Source organism: Gadus morhua, chromosome 13 (assembly GCF_902167405.1).
Source record: "Gadus morhua chromosome 13, gadMor3.0, whole genome shotgun sequence".
Lineage (NCBI taxonomy): Eukaryota > Metazoa > Chordata > Actinopteri > Gadiformes > Gadidae > Gadus > Gadus morhua.
The window spans coordinates 21,021,563-21,045,433 of record NC_044060.1 but is presented as its reverse complement, the minus strand read 5'-3'; the positions used below and the strand labels follow the sequence as shown (position 1 = coordinate 21,045,433).

General features: G+C 45.6%; 1 protein-coding gene across 5 annotated transcripts in view; it reads right to left on the bottom strand.

The window, feature by feature from the left end:
* chl1b (cell adhesion molecule L1-like b) overlaps window positions 1-23,871 on the bottom strand; it is a 76,444-nt gene that overhangs the window by 45,282 nt on the left and 7,291 nt on the right. For 3 of the 5 annotated variants that reach the window (XM_030374600.1, XM_030374607.1, XM_030374604.1), the window contains exon 2: window positions 8,465-8,560. The exons of the other annotated variants lie outside the window; for them this stretch is intronic. The gene's annotated coding sequence lies outside the window, so the exon portion shown is untranslated. The remainder of the gene's footprint in view (window positions 1-8,464; window positions 8,561-23,871) is intronic. 5 annotated transcript variants of the gene reach the window in all.

The window sequence follows — 23,871 nt, the reverse complement described above, 5'->3', positions numbered from 1 at the left end:
TAAACGACTAAAATCTATGTTGGGTGCTATGAAAGACGAAGATGAAATCAAATAATGCCGGGCTCTGTGGGGCTGGCTAATGAGCGGTGAGGACGTGGTATCCATGCAACATGAATGTCAGGCTCCCGCTCAGAGACAGCGCTCCCGCAAAGCATCAGAGACAGGTGACCTCCCGGGGTCGATAGAAAAGGAGAAACAGAGAGCAGAGAGCAGGAGAGATATGAACAGAGAGAGAGCAGGAGAGATATGAACAGAGAGAGAGCAGGAGAGATATGAACAGAGAGAGAGAAGGAGAGATATGAACATAGAGAGAGAGAGAGAGAGAAAGAGAGAGAGAGAGAGAGAGAGAGAGAGAGAGAGAGAGAGAGAGAGAGAGAGAGAGAGAGAGAGAGAGAGAGAGAGCAGGAGAGATACGAAAAGAGAGAGAGAAGGAGAGATATGAACACAGATTGAAAGAGAGAGAGACATGAACAGAGAGAGAGAGAGATGAACAGAGAGAGGGCAGATAATGCATGAACAGAGAGAGAGGAGAGAGAGAACAGGAGATATAGGAAAAAGGGATAGAGAGAGAGAGGAAAAGGGAGGGAATACAATAGAGACTAACAGAGACATGAAAAGGGGACGGATAAGTAGACAGAGAGGGATACATTAAAAGAGAGATGTAAAGAGTGGTAAAAAATAAGTATGGGAGAGAGCTACAGAGAGAGCAGGACGTCAAGAGAAGAGAAAAAAAGAGAGGAAGAGAGAGAGAACAAGACAGTAAGGCAGTAAGGTGAAAAAGGGGGCAAGAGCAGGAGAGAGAGATAGAGGGAGGCTGAAAGAGAGGGTATAAGAAGAGAGAAAGGGGGGCTAGAGCAAGAGAGATAGGCTGCAGGAGAGGGACCACAGTGAGAGAGCGACGTTAGATACTATGAGTGAAAGACGAAGTGAGGCTGAGAGAGAGGGAGGTTGAGAGAGAGTGAGAGAGAGAAGGTGAGATAGAGGAAGCATGAAGCAGGGAGGGTTAGAGAAGTGGAGGGAGAGAGAGAAGGAGAGAGAGAGAAATGGTAATCTTCGGAGACTGCCGATAACAGCCTTTCACCGCCAAGCAATAATGAAAATTCATCTCTCTCTCTCTCTCTCTCTCTCTCTCTCTCTCTCTCTCTCTCTCTCTCTCTCTCTCTCTCTCTCTCTCTCACAAGGGAAGGGGTGTTGGGGTTGGTGGTGGTGGTTGTGCTGCTGGTGTTGGTGGTGGTGGTGGTGGTGGTGGTGGTGGTGGTGGTGTGAAGGGGTAGTGGTGTGAAGGGGTAGTGGTGTCGGTGGGGGTTGAACTGTTAGAATGATGTATGGTGTGGACCGTACCCTGGGACTGGGAGATTTTAACTGGCCGGGGATGGGGGAAAAAAAGGCAGAAATAAACCCGAAAGGGGGGAGGAGGACGGTCATGGTTGAATTATGCTGGTTTGTGTGGTAACCACCACCACCCACCACCCACCACCCCACCACCCACCAACCACCTCCCACACCCAAAAAGGAAAACAAGTGCCGAGCCCCTCCAACACAAACATGCAGTCACACATAACGGGGTTATTACAACTCAGTTCAGCCGTCCCGCCGAGAAAATTGACATATTGTGGAGGGAAAGCCAAGCCGAGCGTTTAAGGAGATTGTCTGCCTTTTAAAAACACCAGATCGACACCATCAATACTGCGGGCTCTTCCTCCTATCTGGATCAATGTGCCTTCAACATAATTAAGCTATCAAGTTAATGAGTGCTACAGTGCTTTCATTAGAATTGCATTAAGGCTAATTCATTTATATGCGTGGCAGGCTGACAAGGCGTTAATTTCACCCTTCCGTGACTTCAGGAGATTAGGAGGATATTAAAAATGCATGGATTTCACTCTCCACATTCAACATGTCACCGGGTTTCTGAAGTCCCTTTTTATTTTCTCTATTTTATCGCTCGTTTTCACTTCCTCTACGGGGATAACAACAAGCCTCCCCCAGATTTTTCTTAATTAACACATTATGTTATCAGAAACCGATGGCAGGAGAAAGGGGGCAAGAGGTGAGGAGAGGATTACGGTTTCGGTACCGAAAAGAGCCTTGTGTCCTCAAAAACCTTCAGCAACACAACCTTCACCCTGAGCTTTACTTCCGAGTTGGGGGAGTAAGAGTCTTTCTACACAGGGAGGAAACAGATTGCCAAAGTCAGCAGCAGAGAACACTCCCGGCTCTCCACAGCAGCCAAACCCCTCCCCCCCCCTCCATCTCAGACCCCCACATCCAACCCTCCCATTCAACCCCCCCCCAACCCAGGCCTCCTTAAACCCTCTCTGCAGCGGCTGATGGAGCGGGGGGGGGGTGCGGGTGGGAGTGTGGGGTAGGGGGGCCATTACAGGCTACATAAACAGAGGGGAGCCTTATGAACTTTACACAAATGCTTGAGCGCTCGGAGCCGGACAGCTTTGGACGCCCGGGAGATGGGTAGGTACCGGCGGCCCGCTGCCAGTTCCGACAGCCCCTCAGTGTTCCTTCCTCCGCTCCCGCCGGACAAACCTGACATTGTGCCCCCCCCCTCACCAAGCCCCCCCCCCCCATCCCACCACCCCACCACCCAATCCCCGGGCCCAGCCCCCCCCAGGGAACAACCTCTTCCTCCCCTGTCCCTTTCTCCCTTGCTCCTCGGACTCCTTCCCACTTCTAGGAACCCTGACATATCGGGCATTACGAAGAAAAGAAGGGCCTGATATTTATGCGCTCTTTAACCCAAGTCGTATAAAAGATGAATGCAAGCCGATATCTATTCTGTTTGTAATGTCACTGTTAACATTTTGTTATGAAATTAAATAGTGCTATTATAAAAGTATTCGGGTGAGAAGGTTGGGAAACACACTGACTATACATAAATAAAACATGTCCGGTAGTTCTGTCACAGAAAACATGTATCCCCACAAATCGGTTTAATTTATGAGACGGCTCTTATCTCCCCCAAACAGCAATCACTGCATGTCATCTGAGGATTGCAAGGAGGTCTCCAGCCACATTGTGTTCCTGGAATTGAAGTCATGCTCTCTTGACCATACCAGGGTAAACCCAGAGAAACAGAAAATAAAGAATGGACTGAATTGAGCAGAATTACAGTTGCTTTCCTTCACTAAGCTCCCCTTGGAAAATCTGTTATTTGAAATATGGCTAATAAGAAGAAAAGTAGCGCAATACACACATAAAAAAATTCGATCAATTCTTGGCTTTAAGCCTCAATCAAAAAGGATTTGTTGATGTACCTGTTCAGTTGGGTTTTCTTGTTATGATTTTCTAATTTTATTTCAATAGAAGCATTTCAAATGACTGCTCAGGCCTTATTGGGATAATGGCTGTAATCATTTAAAAAATTAAATGTTCAAATAAATAATAATTAACACAATCCCAAACTCAGCAGCTTGTGAGTCCACAATGTCATGGAAGGGCGTAGATACAGTGAGCGCTGAGCTTGCACTAAGACTCATTCACATCGCTCCACCTTTTGGCAAAAAAACAGGCGGCCCAGTATGCAGCTTTTAATTGAACTTCAGGCACACAGCCTACATTTACCACAAAAAAGTCTGTCTGTTACCCCGGCTGTCAGAAACGGTCAATAAGCCTGCAACCTGGCAACCCGCAAGATACCGCTGGGACGAACCCCACCTGTCTCGCTCTGATACCATTGTCAGGGAGACAGGGAGAACATGAGGGAAAACCCCCCGCCATTTTGTATTGCACGTTGCCATGGCGACTGGGGCTAATATCAATCTTCTCACGGAATATTTGAGGCACGAATGAAAGGTTCTCCAAGGTCGACGCACGCGGGCGCTGGTGATACGCTGCGATCACACCGGGTGATTGTTTCTGTCTTTTTTCTTTTCAGTTCAACAGTTTGAAAACATCATGTCATGAAAAAAAACCCTCATCTTGACTTGATTTGATCTCCAAAACAAAAGCCATGCGTGCGTATGCACCGTTGGTACACATCTGACGTGGACTGTAAACGACCTTTTCATGGCCCGCTGGAAACCAGATGTAACTCAAACTCGCTATTTACAATTAAGCGTCCCTAACCCTCTCTACGCAGCACCCCCATTATCCACGGCATTTAAACAACCCCCCCTCCCCCCCCCGGCCCCCCCCCCCACACACACACACACACACACACCTCAATGGTTTCCAGATCGGAGACGTCTATGCTCAGCACACTTTACCCCCAAAGCCACCAGCCGGGAAGTTTAACACCAGATAAATCAGCCCACATTCGAGGGAGGCCATCTTCCCACGCGGCACACACACGCTCACACACACACACACACACACACACACACACACACACACACACACACACACACACACACACACACACACACACACACACACACACACACACACACACACACACACACGGCACGCTGTGTATTTCACCCGGGCCGTATGTTCAGCGCTAGGCAGGGTGCTACTGAAGAGACTGCGCCTCGCAAAGAATGTTGTGCCAGTCGCAAAGTCTCACGCACACCAACGAAACGAAAATAACACAAAAGTTTGCCTTTCGAAATAAAACCTTGTTAAAACAGGGGCCCTCGCATTGTACGGTTTTAAAGTCAAGAATGTAGGGGAGAGATCTGTGCTAAAAGATCAGCCTTTTGGTGTTAAGTGCTTCCATGTTTTATTAAAGACAGCCAGGGGCCCCAGCACGTATGGCTCTATTCTGTTAGAGTCTGAGAGCAGGGTCCCCCACACCTCAATGGGGGCCCCCGGCGAACAGCAGGCAGAAGAGAGGAGGGTAGAGGGAAGCAGATAGAGATGAGAGAAGGATAGAGGGAAGAAGAGAGGCGGGGGGATTAGAAGGAAGGAGAGAGGGAGAAGGAGAGGGGGAGGGGAGAGGAGGGAGGAGCGGGCAAAATATATAGCCAAGGAAAGAGAGAGAGAGAGGATACGGAAGGAGTGAGAGGGGAGAAGGAAAGTGGAAGGACATGGATAGAAGCAAAGAAAGGAGAGAATGAAAGAATGAGAGATGGAGACATAAAATAAACAACGATAAAGAAGAATGGAGAGATCGAGAGAAGAGAAGGAAAGAGAGAATAAACGAAAAGAAAGAGAGGTGGAGGAGACAGAGAGAAGGACAGAGAGAAGGCGAGAAGAGGAAGGAGGGCAGGAGGGACTTGAGCCAGAGTGCTCTCTAGCCTTAGGATCACAGATGGCGAGCTCAGCGATCATGCGATCGCTTCTCTCCGATTATTACACCTACTGCACACAATGTGGTCCGCCAGCGTCTGTTCCTCGTACATCAACGCTTGACTTCCTGCCTGCCTGGTTGCCATGCATGGTAAACACCCAGCACACTGGTTTAAAAAAGTGCATGACTCCTATTTTATCCATGTGTCAACGTTTTGCATGGATAGACTCAAGATAAATTGTGTTTTTCTTTGATCTTTGGCAAGCAATAAACATGAGGAGATAATACCCATGCTGGATTGAGCTTGGCGCTCAATGATTTGAACCTCTGATGCAAGTGGGGTATAGATTGAAGATTATTCTGCTTATTATACTGTTGCTACTTCAACAATCATGATTCATTTGTTGTGTATTGTTATATGCGGTGATTTGAAATCCGACGATACAAACCTCAAGCTATATATACTATAATAATACCTAGAATCCTTGCACAGGAAGTCATGCATGATCATTGATAGATACAGCCTGCGACTATAAGTAGAACACAATCATTTACAATCATGTCCAATTCGTGGAATGTGGTGGAAAGCCGTAAAGTGCAGGGAAAACCATCAAAAGTGTTGTCTTTAACATCCAATGTCATCATCAAAGACCGCAAACAAGCACTCATAAGCAATTGACAAAAGAGGGCCAGCTCAAATACACTTGACAATTTTTCATCCTCTCTATTCAGGACCAGTTCATATGTGGTGTCCACTTAGGGCGCAAGTTAATCATGTTTCAGCCCCCACTACCACCCCACCACAGCAGAATCAATAAGCCATTTTCCCCCTGCAGGCCACTTTAACAAAAGACAGAGCTCCTACTCCACAGTTATTTAGCGTGTGTACACAGCTGATAGAGAACGCTGGGCAAACAAACAGACTGCAAAATAAATTCATTAAAATGATCGTGGGGGTCATAACATGTAGGCATGGTAACCATGCTTGGCCTAATCTAGTGGATGTGTACATACAACTCTGTAAGCACACACACACACACACACATTGCATTCCAAACTGCTGGGAGAATTTGATGTGCACAAATACAGACACATACACACACACACACACACACACACACACACACACACACACACACACACACACACACACACACACACACACACACACACACACACACATACACAAACACACAAAAGTACCATATTAACGGTCAGACACCAGAAGCAAACTCCACACTTCATTTCAGCTCATCTCTTCTCCAGAGAGAAAAGGAGAGAGAGAGAGAGAGAGAGAGAGAGAGAGAAAGAGAGAGAGAGAGAGAGAGAGAGAGAGAGAGAGAGAGAGAGAGAGAGAGAGAGAGAGAGAGAGAGAGAGAGAGAGAGAGAGACAGAAAGAGAGACAGAGAGAGAGAGAGAGAGAGAGAGAGAGAGAGGCTGGCTGGCTGGCTCGTAATTTAATGGAAATCTCTCGCAGCAAACCAAAGGCGATCATCATCATCATCATCATCACCCGCATCAGCTGCCAGCAGCAGCCCACCTGCCAGAGAGGAGCCGGCGTCTGGAAACCACTCCAGGCCATCTATCTTCTCAGCCACCACACAGGAGAAGGAAAAATACCCCACTGTTGCTGTTTCTGATACCATTCAGCCAACGCAGAGGATTAATTCTTACTTTTTCCTCATTCTTCATGTTTTTTAATGAGATTCCGTGTCGGTGGTGTTGGTGGTGATGGTGTGGTGGTGGTGCTTATGGGATGGATAGAGTGGTGTGGTGCTGGTGCTTATGGGATGGTTACAGTGGTGGTGGTGGTGGTGGTGATTATGGAGGTGGTGGTGGTGGAAGGGGAAGACTAGAGGTGGTGGTGGTGTTGGTGTCGGTAGTGGTGGTGGTGGAAGGGGAAGAATAGAGGTGGTGGTGGTGGTGGTGGTGGTGTCGGTAGTGGTGGTGGTGGTTATTATGGAGGTGGTGGTGGAAGGGGGAGAATAGAGGTGGTGGTGGTGGTGGTGTTGGTGTCAGTACTGGTGGTGGTGGTTATTATGGAGGTGGTGGTGGAAGGGGGAGAATAGAGGTGGTGGTGGTGGTGGTGTTGGTGTCGGTACTGGTGGTGGTGGTGATTATGGAGGTGGTGGTGGAAGGGGGAGAATAGAGGTGGTGGTGGTGGTGGTGGTGGTGTCGGTAGTGGTGGTGGTGGTGATTATGGAGGTGGTGGTGGTGGTGGAAGGGGGAGAATAGAGGTGGTGGTGGTGGTGGTGGTGTTGGTGTCGGTACTGGTGGTGTTGGTGATCATGGAGGTGGTGGTGGTGGGAGGGGGAGAATAGAGGTGGTGGTGGTGTTGGTGTCGGTAGTAGTGGTGGAGGTGGTGGTGGTGGAAGGGGAAGATTAGAGGTGGTGGTGGTGTTGGTGTCGGTACTGGTGGTGGTGGTGATCATGGAGGTGGTGGTGGTGGAAGGGGGAGAATAGAGGTGGTGGTGGTGTTGGTGTAGCCGCTGATGGAGTCCCCCACCCTTTGTGCCGGGGTGAGCACCGTGGAGCTAATGGCCTTTTAAGGGAGTGTCCTGCTGGTTGAGGGCTCACAGACCACCGGCTGCATGCGGATGTCTCGGGGTCAGCCCTTCACGAGGTGGGGGTTGGGGGGGGGGGGGGGGGGGGGGGGGGTGAGAGAGAGAACTGCCTGGTGGGGCTCTGGAGGCTAATCCTGCTCTGGAAAATGTCTCGGGGATCCGTCGCACATGAGCACACCGTGCACAGAGGGGACAAGGTGGGACAATATTTGGGGGGCAAATTAAAGATGTGCCTTTGTGGAAGTAAAATTAATGCTTTTTTTCGTTCTGCTTGTGTATGTGTCTGTGTGTGTGTGTGTGTGTGTGTGTGTGTGTGTGTGTGTGTGTGTGTGTGTGTGCGTGTGTGCGTGTGTGTGTGTGTGTTTGTGTGTGTGTGTGTGCGTGTGTGTGTGTGTCTGCGTGCATGAATCTATGCATGAGGGTGTGTGTGAGTGTGCATGGTGTGTGAGCATTGTGCCTGAGTGGCCATGCACGTGTGTTTGCGCGTTTAATGTGTGCATTTGTGTGTGTTTGAGCGTGCGCGCTTGTGTACATGTGCTTGTGCAATTGTGCCTGGGTGTGTGCATATATGCATGCGCTCATGCATGTTTGAGTGTGTGTCCGCATGTATGATTGTATGTGTGTCCACGTGCAGGTGTGTGTGTGTGTGTGTGTGTGTGTGTGTGTGTGCCTGATTCGACGTAGACATCGAAGTCAATAGGTCTGCTGCACAAACCGTTGAAGCTTATCGCTCGCAGCCTCTCTCGCAGTGCAGAGAAGAGACGAGAAGAGCTCTGGCAGGTCGGCTCCAGGTGTGGTCTCGCTCTGTGGGCTGAGGATATTGGCCATGAATTATAATGACATCACTTAAACCCCCAGTATGTATTGGTGAGTTTTCCACAGCAGACATCAATTTTGTTCGAAAACGCTTTCATAACTTATTTTTGAATTCCTTTCTATGATGGCTTTGGTTGAAAAAAGATGTTGCCCCTGTGAGTCTATAAAGAATACAAACCAACCATCCAAAGTTCAATCAGCCCAAGGTTTTTTTTTCTCTGCCAAATTTGTAAAATACAAGAAAATTGGATTTTCAACAATTCTGGTGGGCTGCTGAGGACAAAGAGCACCAAAGTGCAGGAGTTTGACAAGTATTTTTATGTAATATTTCTCCTCAATTGTGGAGAAACCTTTCTCCACAATTATTCTACTTTACATTACGATCATGGTGCAGAGGAAGCCTGCACATCCAGCAGGCTGCAGGTGTGGAACTCCTGTTAGCCAACATGCCCGTGGCAGGTCAAGATGCCCCTGGGCACAAGGTTTATACACCAGGAAACACATCACCATGCAAACCCTTCTTCTGAGTCCAACAGGTGGAGAGCTCCCATTGCTCTTGTTATATTTATACTATCACTAGGTCTACTGGAATCGCTCTTGCTACAGTTTTAGTATTTATTTCCATGTCGAAGAGGCCCTTCATCTAAAGCGACTTAGAGTGAAATCAGAGACAGGGCATGACAGATGACAGAGGCTGTAGATATGGGGGATCGAACCCTGGTACGTTTAGTGTGGGAGTCAAACACCATAGCCACTACACTATTCTACTACAACACTCCCAGTTCACTAGTCCTTTATTCCCAGGGATACCATCAAGCAGAGAAGGATTAGGCCTGTACTTTATGGGTGTCCCTGGGTGAAACAAGAGGACAGTATATAAGGTATAGACAGCTTGAGTAAAGCATCACCAGAAGGCCGTCTAACAGCAGGCAGTGGTGTCTGGCGGGCTATAGATTTCCCTCCAGTATACCATGAATAACCTCAACGTGACAACTGCGTCTCACCAACTAAAGGTCAGCCAGGTGATTTATGGATGAGCATCACCTGCACCTGCAAACCACATCTGGTCTTCAAGGTAGCAAGCTACGGGTCTTCACTGGGGTCATATAGGTGTGATATCAGATAACTAACCAGTAAAGACATTATAACGAGCATGTGCCTAAATCACTGATCTCACAGCATGCGGTAAAGGGGATTAGCGCCCGGTTTGCCATTTGTTACACAAAGAAGTATGATACATAAACAAGTGTGTAATAATTCAGCATGAAGCATCGACCACTGTTAAGTCAAGACAGCGGTACGTATCTCGACCCAAAGGAGCTTTCAGGAAGCTTCGGTATCGCATGAAAGGCGGTTCGAGGGAAACAAGTGAAACGAGCGCTTGCTTCACCGTGACAGCGGGCGAACCGGGAAAGTTATCTCAGACAACTTAAAAGCACAGACAAGGCCCTGCCGAATCCGGTGAAAAGACCCTTTCAGAGCTCTGCCTTTGTCGAGCCCACATCAAAAGGATAATATTGCTTTGTGTTTCCTCTGCGTGTGTTGGCGTGTCTGTGTGGGTGCGTGTGTGTGAGAGGTGTGTGTGTGGGTGGACGTCTGCCGCCTGTTTTATTGGAAACAGTCAAGCACTAACTGCTGTGTTTTACCCCCACACGGATGTTCATCATTATTAAATGACAGTTTCATCAGAGAAGCCATTGACAATGATGCTTTTCTTCCATTTCCCTACTAGTATTCCTGTCGCTTCTTCAGAGCAGTTAGCCAAGTGTTCTAGTTGCAACACTGAAAAAATACTATCATTAACAAGTAATGGTTTATTGAATTTCATATGTTTTGTTTGTATTACGATTATTTTGTAAACCTAGCGTTGTTGCGTTGCTAACTTAGAGGCTTTGGAACTATTGTCAAATGTAACTGATGGATCTTTTTTTTTCCTTTTCCTGTTAAAACAAGTATTGTGAGGCATTGGATGACTTGTTCTCCCACTTGAGTGCCTGGTCTTTGTTCTTGGTAGGCTGAGTGCTACCAATGATGGAAGGCTGCCGTCTTCCATCAGGGGTGGGGGGTGGGGCAGCTGAGAGAGTTATCAGGTTGATGGCAGGCTGGCGACCTTGGGCTTCTACATGGGCCTATACTTATACAGTGTGTGTTTAAGGTCAGATCTGTAACAGCGGTAAAGCAGTTTTGGGGTTTTCTTCCTGCGAGCCAAAAAAATACACCAGAGTGGTATTGACTCACAACACAGAGTTGGAATATTAGCAGGACACACTAAGTAAAGTGGGAACAGATATGTAATTAGGCCTGACATGTTATGGGAACTGAACGAGCAGGTGCGAGGTATGATGAAACATATGCTGTTATTTGACTAAGTAGGCTAATTTGGCAAATGGTATTTTTGTTTCTTTTATGTTCAATTACGTAAGCGTCAACATTTAATGTGATATATTGATTGCGTGATTTATTGCAAGGAACTCAACTTTGGGCTCAACTTGCCAAGATAAACAGTTGGTCCGTCCGCCGCGGGAGCTCAGGCACCGCTAATGTGTGGCATTCTAACTGCGAACAGCTGGGTAATCACGTTGAATCAGGACTGAACACTAGCCTTTGAGTGTGTCACAGCAAGCCCTTTAAAAGTAAATAACAAAATAATAGGGACAGCTTGGTCTTTTGAAAGGTACCTGAAACCACCCATGCTAATGTATTCTTTGATGGTTGTGTGGCAGCGGATAAAAGCCTCAATGGTGTGTAAGAGAGCTGAACAATGCAGTAAATATGTAAAAGAGAGTGATGGTAGAACAGGGTGTGCGTCGGAAGTTAGATTATAGATGTACACAAAGAAAAGCAAGGTTGTAGTAGAGGTGAATCGTTGTTGTTGATGTTCGACAGTTCCGTTGAATCACAATGAAATGTCCAAATGATTTTAACAAAGCATTTCCTGGACATATATTTGAACAGCAGGTCTATAGACATTGTGGGAAATGGCGGATGCTGTTGTGATACGTAAGGTATGCGCGTCGCCTTGCTTAAGGGTCAGATTGTACAAATGGGAAATTTAGAATAGTGTTAAAATCCCTGCTCACAGATCGAGCTCCAGGAATGCATCACTTAGTCAAGAAATGAAGAGAGAAATAGGCTAGGTCCTCTGAGAGATATCATCATGATTAATTATGCAAATTAAGAGAGCTTTCAACTAGAGATGCACCGATTGCAAAATTCTTGGCCGATACCGATTTCCGGTTTTTAAGGAGGTCTGACCTGCCAAAACCGGTTTTTCCGATACCGATTTTCTAAGAAATAATTATAATCATATAATATGTTGATAGGTTTTCAATGTAGTGAGTCCCCGGGACCCACAGGTGGCGAGTTGGGTGGGTCCCTGAGAAATTCAATGGGTCCCGACTCCCCAGTTTAAAAAATGTGTTTCTTTTTTATTATTATTCTATTTCTTAAATGAAATTAATAGTGTTAAACTCAATACATGAAATTGTCATCTGAAAAGCGCAGCCATTTGTATGTGGTGAGCCACTGCTTCAGAAAAGTTCGCTTTTTTTTGGGAGGAACATGTAGAAGGTTGAGGCAATTCTTCTGCAGTGGGCTCATCAGGCTCAGTAGAGGGGGAGGCAGAAGTAGGTACAGGCAATGTTGAGGTACTCTCTCTAGGCTGATCAGAGTCAGGGAGGAGTGCAGAGGTAGTGGGGACAGAAAATGCAGCTGCAATAGTTTGCTGACCTGCAATAGGTTTCATCTTCTTCTTTGGTGGTATTTTTGCGTTCTCTCTTCTCTGCCTGTTTCTCGAGAAAAACGGGATCTCGTTGGAAGCGCGATGTATGCGCAGGCGCCGTTTGGGCATAACAATATGTAGGCTGCCGTTCAATGTAGTTTTCATCACCACCACCGGATTATGTTTCATTTATTTCATTACAGCACGTCCCCTAAACGTTACAACATAATCGACACGAATGAGCACAGCATCGAGCAGTGGAAACGTGGGTTTATTTACTATGAAGTTTGTATTTTTAATTGTTGAAATGAAATCAGCGGTGACGAGCTAGTTGTTTTGGTAGCGGCTAAATTAGCATGTCGCGATACTTTGAACAGGGGATCACGTCTGCGCCGAGTAGATGCGCAGAGGGTTGAAACAGTGCTTGTCTGGTCTGCTCACAAGAAGGTTTCTTTGGCCAGTTACTGTGATTAAACACGAGTTGTTTAATGTTCACAATGTATCGTTTTTCATGGGGAAAATTAGATGCGTCCCCGGGACGCATGGATAGTGAGTTTAGTGCGTCCTTTCAGATTTGAATGCGTCAGGGACGCAGGACGCGTACCTAGCAACATGATCCCCCACGGCTTATTTTTGACTTGCAAGCATTACAAACAGCGTGTTTTGGGTCGTCCTGGCACACAGTGAAATAAGTCCAAATCAGCGACATGTTTTTCTTCCCGCGCTCTGGGCGCCTTGAGCTGCTACGCACCGCGCATGCGGGTGAGTTTGATCGGCCGAAAACCGGAAATTACGACAGTGACCGGCAGGTCACCGATTGTGGCCGATTGGATACAAAACCGGCTTTTTTAATCGGCGGCCGGTTGATCGGTGCATCTCTACTTTCAACCTCTTTTTAGTTTTAAACATTTAGCCCTTTTAAAAAAAACAACACTTTTCTAATCCATCAGTGTAGAACAAAGAACTTGTTGGTCATTCATCGATTGATAAATATATTCATTCATCAATTCACGGGTCCATTCATGCATATTCTTGTAAGGATTTGGCACCCAGAGTGCGATCTTTGGGAATTGCTCGTCAATAACAGGGTAGTTCCCAGTATTTAAAGGTTACCTTTCACTCTTTACATTTTTTTCTGTTTGTCAACCATTGCAAAGTCCATTTAAATCCCTATTGGACAGGATTGTTTTTTACACATCCATCAAGCTGTTCGTGAATGGGACATCCATCAATACTAATCCAAGCCTGAGACTTGGATGTATAAGGGATAAGGGAACCTTATCAGTAACCAGGTCTGCCTTAAAATTGATTAGAAGGGAGTGCTCAATAACCTTTGGAATGTCTATTAAGCAAATAATATAATGGAAAATCTAATTTTGAGAGAGAAAGTGATAGACCACTCAATCGTTATCCGTGGTCAATAAAAACAGCAGGTGAACGCAAATCAAGATAACTATTCGTTCCACAGGTATTGTCATGTCTCTCTCATTGACCAGTGGAAACACTCAAATTTAGCAGGCTGACCTTCAGGTCACTGCAGATTGCCAGCTTTCCATCACACATTGTTTTCAATCCTAATCTCTTCCGCCAACTTTATTTACTTGTCAGAATACAAAGTACAACATCACATTGACTACTCTGTCCTTAGGAGACAGAGAAACCAAATAGAAGCCAAAAAAGGAAGGATTTGAAACCACAATCCGTACATGTCCAGTCCCTTTTTTGGGACTGGAACACTTTCCTTCGCCACAAAAGACTTTTTGAGAACACTTGTGACGCCCTCCTTGAGCGTTGTTATAGCGACAGAAAAACCTTCAAAGTACCAGTATCATCCAATCCAGTGTATGAATACCATGACCCGATCCCTTCAATTCTGTCTACCAAAAGAAACAGAGATTTGTCAGAGGACGACGAGCACACTGAACAGAAGAGGGACACTTCAAGGTTGGGCGTGTTGTGTAACTTCCCATGCCCACTTGTTCTCAGAATCAGAGAAGGGAAGGAACCAACGCCATCAGAAGTGTGATTGTCATCTTCTTCATGTTGTGCAATGCGGTAGGCCTGCGATGTCTCATGCTCGCAGGGACCTTGGGCCTGCTGTTAGCCAGAGCGTAGCATGTCGTGACATGGGAACCACTATAAACTTGTTAAGAGCCCAGGGCATTAGCATTTTGGACGCTACTGAAAGGAGCCATTTGTTCTTCTTCCTGTGCCTCCCAGAAAGAGACTCCATTAAAAGGAGGTTTAGGGATTGCACTGTTTTGAGAGATATTAAAGTGCAGAGAGTAAATGGAAATTAAGTCGTGAAAGGGTTTGAGGGAATCTTAACGGATGTGCAAGTTTGTTGTTTTTTGCCACTGAATTGAGTGACGGTTACGACGCTGTTTGATCAGGAGAGTAAAAAAAATCACTGCTAAACTACTGAGAAAATGGAACATTTAACATTCAAATTAAATTTATTCGCCTTAACAAATGTACGTGAGGAAGACTGTTCTTCTCTATGTGGGGATACTAGGAGGGACCTGGCACTATACATTTAAACTTCAATCGAGCACATCTCTCGTTTCAACTTAAGACGAGAATAGGACAAATGGGAGGTAGAAGAGCTTTGAAAGTGGGCCACTATGCCCATATTTTAAAGATGTTAGTAATAGGCACAGTAGAGATCCCCTGTGCTTTCTCACTGCATTAATGAAGGACCTCCATTGATTTCTGCCGGGGCCCCATGCTGGGGGGCCCAGCAGGAGATATGGTCAGTGGTCATCTCTTCGCTGCATGGTTTAATCAATGCTGCCGTCCAATACGCTTTTCATCTCCATGATCAAAACCCTTTTCACAGATCACCAAACTGGAACCTTTTGGCTTTACTTTTTCTATATTCTCCACAACGTTTGGAATATACCAGAGACGCTGTGCCTTGTTCTGATTGACATAAACATTCAGATGCAAACTGTTGAAATGCAACACACATCCACACACACCATTCCATACACATCGCACATCCATATGCACACCCACACACACACCCACATCCACATGCACGCACACAAACACACACACACACACACACACACACACACACACACACACACACACACACACACACACACACACACACACACACAAACACTTACACACAAACACATACATACACATGTGCTCACACATCCACGCACACCATACCATACACATCGCACATCCATATGCACACACACACACCCAAATCCACATGCACGCACACACACACACACACACACACACACACACTTACACACACACAAATCCACATGTGCTCACACATGCACATACAAACACACACACAAACACATACGCACACACATACACATTTACTCACACACATACACGCACACACCCAGAGACTTTCTCTGTCAATCCCACAGACACACACACACACACACGCATGCACCAACACACAGAAACGACCCTTTGTGAGTTCTCCACGACCAATCCAGCTGGAGGTTTTTGGGAGAGTGAGAGGGAAAAACAACAACAGCAGAGCATTGATCCAAACATGAGTAAACGAGAAATGTCCGGAAACAGGCAGTAGTAAAAACCTTTTGATCTACTTAGTACTGGACATGTGCCATCCTGGGGGCTGGCATCAGCCTCTGTTGTTGTCATGCTTTTGTTCAATCAACCCGATAAATTTCAAAATAGTTCCACAGTAACTTGATTTGACTGTGAACGGACAATGTTCTACCCTAACATTCACCATTGAAGCTGCATTTAAAACATAATTCCAAAATTTGTTCATGCTTGAATGCAAATCCCATTATTCTTTCCTTGTGGGTTGTTTTATAGTTATAGTAGTGCTTCGATGGACTGGAGGGAGGGATGGGGGAGGAATGCTAAGATAACAAGAAAATTAGAAAAGTAATGACTACAGCTAATGGGTTTGTGTTATTTTGCTTCGCATCAATACGCCCCCTTTGAATATGCAAGCGTCTGGCCTTGCCAGACGCTTAAACCAGATTAGCTGTGATCACCGGTCAGGAAAGAGAGGGGACAGTGATCAAGGCCAGACAGTCAAACAGAGGTCCTGTTTTGCCTGAACAAGCAGGAGAAATGGATCACCATGACGTGATGACTATTGATTTACACAAGGGACAGTACATGGCTGTCGGCTAATAATCATCAACATCACACCACGTGATGCATTAGACTGGGAATCAGATTACATTACATTCATTTTTGTCAAGCATTTACAAAAGCAGCTTCACAGTGGATTGTAATATCTGTGTGTAATATCTTGTAATATCTTTGCAACAATTATGTGTTAAACAAGTGATAGATTTGAGTATTTGTTTCAAACTGCCAGAAAAAGTATTTGATGAACCAAAACTGGATCAACACACACTTAACAGGTTGGTATTTAAGATAATGATGCATGAGCACTTTTTCCTTTTAAAAGGTTGATGCCATCTTATTTCATTTTAAAACAGTTGAATATTCAATGGACATTGTAAGGATTGAAGAGTTAACATAAAGAATACACAAAAATAAAAAAAGGTCTCTGTACCTGTGCATATTGACTAAACAAACACAGAGTCTGGTTTGTTTGTATTAAGCCTTTATCCCATTACAAACAAACCACCTTTGGTTTACATCAAACAAGAAGCATCGTGGTTGCCAGTGGCTAAAAGAACAGGTTGGGAAACACCTCATCCCATTGATTCGGGCCCAGCTTACGCCATACAATAAATTGATCTTGGGCGCTCTCGAGGTCGGACCAATTACGGTGAATGGGTTATTGATTAGTAAAGTGTACATTTTAAGCAGGGCAAGGAATAGTATGTGTTTTTATAAACCAGGGTACTTGACGAGCGCAATGGCCAAGGGCTCTTCAGTAAACAGCTAATTTGCGTCACCGCTTGAAAATCTATGGGGCACAGCAAATACAACAAAATGAGAGGGGTTTTGCCAATGTTTGCTATCGCAGGTAATTGGAAAAAGATGTCCCCCTTTAGAGCCCCTTCTCAAACTGCCACTAGGAATAAATAAACCTGATTAATGTGTCATGTCACAACATGACACACTGTGAAATATTGCTTCCAACAGCTCCTTGAATAATGGCAGCTAATAAACCCTTTCTTTACTTTAAGAAGGTAAACATACACAGAAAGAGGCACATGCATGGCCTTGCCTTATTTCATAATGTTATTTATGAATGATTTACAGAAGTGTGATAGAGCCATTTGAAATGGTGTAATGGTGTAATTAGGAGCACTGGGACCAAGCCTTGCATTGCTCGGCCCCCCTCCCCCAAGAAGCTGAACATCACCCCCGGTCCTCCGCCCCTCCTCCATCCTCCTATCTTCTCCAATATTGCAACCAGTAAACAATGCCATGTTTCACGGCCTCTAAATGAAGATAAACGAGGAGCCAACACGCTGCACTGATTGGTCTCCTTCTATGGACTCGGAGGTTGTCAAAACGAAGGCAAGAAACGTTGGCTTTTAATTCTGGACGGCGCTCACACGTGACTCTCCTACGGTAAAAGGGGAAGGCTTTTCAAACGCGCCTCGTAAAACAATGAACATGATCGTGATGAATTCATCTCTTCTGCCATTAATTCACACATTCACCCGCTCACACGTCTCATATGGCTTCCAGAGAAAGTGCAGAGGCAGCACCACTGGGACCGCCATTAGTGTCCAACGCCCAGAACCTTAATGATGATGGCTGCTGCTGCAGTCCAATAAGCAGTGCTCCAGGGCCTGGTGGGATAGGCTAGGGAAACCCAACCCCCAACCACCACCATGCTCTGTTCCTCTTTATACCTGTAGTCCTCTCTATGCTATATGTGTTGATCTCATGCACCAAACGGCTAAGAATACCTCCCCACTCCCCCACACCTCCCCCCGGTACAGGAAAAGCTCTGATCAAACCTCGCGCCTCCATTTATTTTCCTCTTTTATGTCTCCTCTCTGCCAAAGTGCTAGCCATTGCAACGGTCTCCACTTATCATGAGAGTGTTGCTACACCACGCTGTGTGGATTTCCTTTGATAAATGGCATGCTCCTGTATTGTGGTATTTATGCAGCACAGAGGAGACCCGAGGCAGCAGGAACACATGAACGTACATTATTTACACCAGGGAGCATTCTCAAAAAAAAAAGTGTTCTTACCATATAAAAAAAACATACAATCAAAGCCGAAGTGAAAGGAGGACCAGCTATATAAATCTTTAACCGGGGGTCTCGCTGTTATGCCTCTTCCTCTGCAAACCCCCATCCCTCTCCAGCCTCTTGTTTCAGAGCACACTTAGATCGGCTCCTGCAGCAGTCCCTCCATGGGAACCTCATCCGTCAGCATGTGGTTCTGGCGCTAACCCGGGCCGGACACTGCCAGGACCGACCAGAATAAAACAGTCCAACAACAACAGACACTAGTTAGACGTGACACCACTGATAATGCGGACCAGCCCGCAGTACTGGCTACTGAGGGAAATTGGTTGTAACAGTTCCTTTCCGAGCGCTTGTTTGTGAGGATGTTCATTCACACAGGCTACGTCCTTGTGGATTATGATTATCAATATTGACGGCAAGTGTGAGTCAGAGTTTCCTCCTCTTTTTGTCAGCAAATGGAAAATTATGAATGGAGTGATACGACAACTTACGAATAGATGACCATCTAAGCTCTTCTGTGTCCTGAAGTCCAGTGTATACAATGGACAGTAAGCACAAATAATGCTTAAAATCATGTGGTTTTCGATTTTATGCATTATATTTTTCATGAGTGCTAGACTGCCATGCATCTAACTCTGGCATCAGATTACATTATTAAAGAATAGTTGATAAAGTCAAGACAAATCGGTCAGCCTAAAAGAGGTTTGATATTCATAGACACATGTACCATCACCACCAAACTGGGGGGGATCGAGGGGCTCTTCTGCAGAGTATGAGTTGGTCTGCCTGGACAACAGCCCTTCAGCCGTGTTCCCTTTGAGGGAATGCAGTGTGCTCCGCTCTGAATGGGAAGAGTTTGCTCGGCCCAGGCTCTTCAGCCTCCAGCATAATTAGACAGGATAATACACAGGGTTAATGGGGTGCTGCTGGCACACTTTTGAACCCAGACGAAATCCTGTTACACCACAGGTGGTAAAGGGTAAAGACGGATGGGGGAGGGGGGGGGTCGGGTTGAGGGGGCTTGGGTGGGGTTCACTGCTGAATCCACTGGTGGCTTGTAGAAGGAAAACATGGAGCAGGTTTGGGGGGGTCACTATATGTAACATGAGGCTTGTTACTGTTCATAGTAAACAGGGGGATTGTTCAGGGGGAGCGGATCCTATGTTAGAACAGCAGGTGAGCAAAACCAGCCGTGAAGGCCCCTTAAAGGATAGGTTCAGTCAGAACATCAGAACAGGCCTCCAGTGGGCACAATAACAAAAATAATGAAAAGGGGTCAGAGACGTCTCATGTCTCCAGGAGGATCGTCACATGTCACTCGTCACATGTCTCCATGGACATGAGCTACGCCAGATCCTCAGCTGGTAGCAGTGTAGACATGGGGTGGGGGTGGTTAGGGCGTGGGGTATTAACGTTAATCTCACAGGATCTTTTTTTTGGCTTCTTTTTTCCAATGAACCAAAAAAGAACAAATGCTAATACACAACAACTGCCAGACACATGTCAAATCCCGGACTCAGAGTGTCAATTATACTGCTCTTTCTCTTGTGAATGTGGACCACATGCTGCGGCAACCTGTCATTCTTTAAAGACCACGGGCTCCATGAATTGCCATGACCCCCCCTGGAGCTCCATTTCCTCACTGCCATTGTTTGCCCACACGAGAAGCAATGTGTAACAAAAAGGGAAAAAAACGATTTTAAAAATTAAAAAGACAAAAGAAAATGCTTGGCTTGAAACAGGTGCAAATTCTTCAAATGTGAACTTCAGTCAGCATAGTTTTCCTCACATGCAGGGCCAAAGAGACATGGGGCCCTCGGGGGCCATCTTTGATGCCATGAGGGGGCATTTACTGGAGCTGGGTAGCCAATGGAAACTTTATGTTTAGTGAAAAAGCACATGGCCATTCTGCTATACAACAAGGTCACTCAATGAAAAACACTGCTTTCCTCTTTGTATGGTTTGGTTAAATCCCCTTCAATTGCTTATTGAGGAGTTGATAGATGTTTTACCCAAGCTACAATTCATATTCAATAAGTGAAACAGAGAGATAAATGGGATGAATCGATAAAGAATCCCTTGATCTTTAATTTGATTACCTGCAGAATGCAGGGAATTAGAAAAGTATGGCATGCAGGCAAAAGCATTTCAATATATGAATGCAATGACTGCTATGTTTGATCTATCCAGCCAAATCTTGTTATGTATTCATCGTTACGAAAAACCCTTTGAATACTGCTCCTGGTAGCCATTTAAGCAGACCTCTCCTCTCTTCTCTTGAATAATCCCTGTGCTATTGAACAATGTTTCCACTTCAATGTATTCATCAAAAACATTGTTTACCAGGGGGCTCGCAACCTACGATTTGTGACAAGTTTATCTTTGAAATGATGCTGTCTCCAAGGACTACATACTCTGTCTCACCACATCAATCACACACAATTCAATGCAATGACCTCAACGCTTCTTTGTATATAAAATGTCAGGTCTCTTACTTTCAGCATTCAAACAGGATGGGAGCTATTCCCTGTGATGGTAAAAGGTGAGTCATAACAAGAAGTCCTCTTCCTGCCACTCCTACTGGGAAAGAAATGGCTATCAGACTCTTGTGGCACGCCAAAACTCTACAGGAGTCTGGCATGGTAGGCAGAAACCCACCATGGCAAACAGACCAGCCAGCCAATCCCAGACAACATCCCCCCCCCCCTTCCCACCAACATAGACTGATGGGAGCGTTTCCAAGGCCAAAGCCCTGAGATATCAAAGTAGGATTTCTTTTGAGATCACCGTTATTGATCTGTTTGTTTTTCTTAAAGCCATCGCCTAAGGCGCTGAGGCCAATTTTTGGGGGGGCAAAGCAACCATACTGAATCAGGCACTGAGTGCTCATGTTTTGAAGGAAAAACCATGGAAGTGGTGTGCTGTTTTCTTGTTTCGTATTGTAAACTATCACTATAAACCTCCACACATGAAAAAATACTACAAACCACATTTCCAACCAAACAATGCCATTCACCATCACAGAAAACGAAAGACCATATAGCGGTGTCATTAGTGTCAAAAGAAAACTAGGGAAGGATGAAGGCAATCATGCAATACACTAACATTTCTTTTGAATCTAAGAAAACATTACAGGAATGAATAGGGGGGGAATGAGGGGGGGAAATCGACCAACTGATAAATTCAGGATGGCTATGATCTGAAGGAAAATGTTACGCTAGCCAGTATCCGTTATCAATTTGTTATAAAACTAAGGCCAAAAAGCGCAAAAACTGAATGAAATCCAATGTACAAACGACATTTCCAATAAGCCTTTGCGTCTTTTTGTTGCTGAGCCAAAAGAACCCAGCGCTTGGGGAACTCTCCATTACCCACAATTCCCTTATGTAATTAGACACTACTTACACCACTTCTCTCCTATGTGCATCGTACCCAAGAATTCCATTTCTAATCCAAATGGTACAGCGGTTCTGAATCAAAGCATGGACTCCAGACATTATAATGGGTATGGTTAAATCGAAAGGGAGACCTTGAGACGAAAGTCATGTTTTACTGCCCCCCCCCCCCCCCCCCCCACCCCCGCCCGCCCCCCAAACCTCCATTCCTCCATGGTGCCCATTAGAATGTCTGTTAACAGCAAAATTTTTTGATGAGGTGCGATCACTTAAAATGCATTTTGGGACCATTAAAATGTGTTCCACAAGGAATTTTGGTTACTACCTGAAAATCTGGTGTCGTAAAAATAATGAGGTCAAAAGGTCCGTGGCTCGTTCCCGGTGGTCCGTGTAGTGTGTCACATCAGACGAAAGGGACAACCCAGCTCTCTGGCTAGCTCATGAATTATTCTGGATTCCTACCAGCAATGGCCCGACGCTATGACCTGACATTGGCTGCATCTAGAGGGAGAACATTAAGAAATAGACGCGCTGCTGAGCGTTGGCAACATGAAAGCCCAGTTTTCAAAGGAATATTTAATGAAATATTTAAGAAACAACCATATGTTTAATGTACGGAAAAGGATTACGGCCACATGTGAATTATTTTTGAGTTCTGAGTTTAACCTCAGAATTCAGACTTTAACCTCGGAATTGAAATAGAGAATTCCCATGTCGCCCGTATCCTCTCCCGTGGCTTCCGTAGGTCAGCATGTGGTTCCCATCTTGTATGTCCCAAAGTGGCTCTCACTGGCCTTGGTTCCTTACAGGTAGCCTACCCATAATCTGACTTTAATCTCAGGATTCTGACTTTAAGGTCACGACTCTTTTTAGTCTGATTTTAGAGTCAGAATTCTGAGATTATATTCAGAATTCTGAGATTGAAGTCATAACTCCAAATAAAATAATCACACGTGGCCCTAATTCTCCGATTTGGCCCCGATTTGTAACCTGCTTCATCAGCTTCATCCTCCGGAGCCACTGACCTAACATCGTTGACCTAGAACAGATCAAATGGCGTCGTCGCAGCCAACGCAACATGCAACAAAAGAGCGGATTACACACGCTAGGGGGCCTGGCCCTCCCCAGGCCTGAAAGGTCTGACCGCTTCAGCTCCACCTTCTCGTTTCATGATACTAATCATGCTTGATCCTCACTTTAATCCTGAGCTTGGAGTATGTTGTCGGGGGGGGGGTTGACTCCTATCCACTACAGCCTGACTGGGTTTCATGGGAGGCCCCTCTTGAAAAAACAGGCTCATAGCATACGGAGCAGGGGCTTCGGTGCCATAGTGCACTCACACCCAATCAACGGGCAGCGAACACATGCCGAGGAGGTGGTGGAGGAGGGCACCCTGTGGTTTGCACGCAGCACCCAAGGGAGCACTGAAGCCTGGTAATGAGGTCCTAAGGGGGTGCTGGACTGGACGGTCCAGTTGAGGTGAGGGGGAGCAAGACTTCTTTCCAACCAGACACGTAGTGTTTGTATAAGAGACCGCTGCGAGACAGAGATTACAGTCGTTATATGATATCATATTTCAGTCAGGAGATACTGACTAAATCCAATACTTGGGTATCTCACTATCACCGATGGGACAACAATGTGCTTGTTCCGCAAAACTGTTGGATGCACAGAAGGACATTGTGGGAAACATTATTGTCACCACTAGTCAAGTGGAAATGATGAGCGAGCTGGCAGCAGCATTGATTGATCATTTGACACCAAAGGAACCTCTTAATGAGTTCAACAAAGCAGATCAAATTCCTGCGATGCAGCCTTTAAATTCAAACAAAACAGCTATATGAAGGTATAATGTTTGTCCAAATGGCCTTTCACAATGGCCTATTGTATAATATTGCACGATAGTGAGATTGATATATTTCTAAGCTTAGCCTTGAACAAAAGATCCTTCTCTGGTAATTCCAACCCATTTATAGACTAACCAAAATCTCATTGGATCAGTCTCCAAAAATACTGATTCATTAGGTATTTATTGGCAATG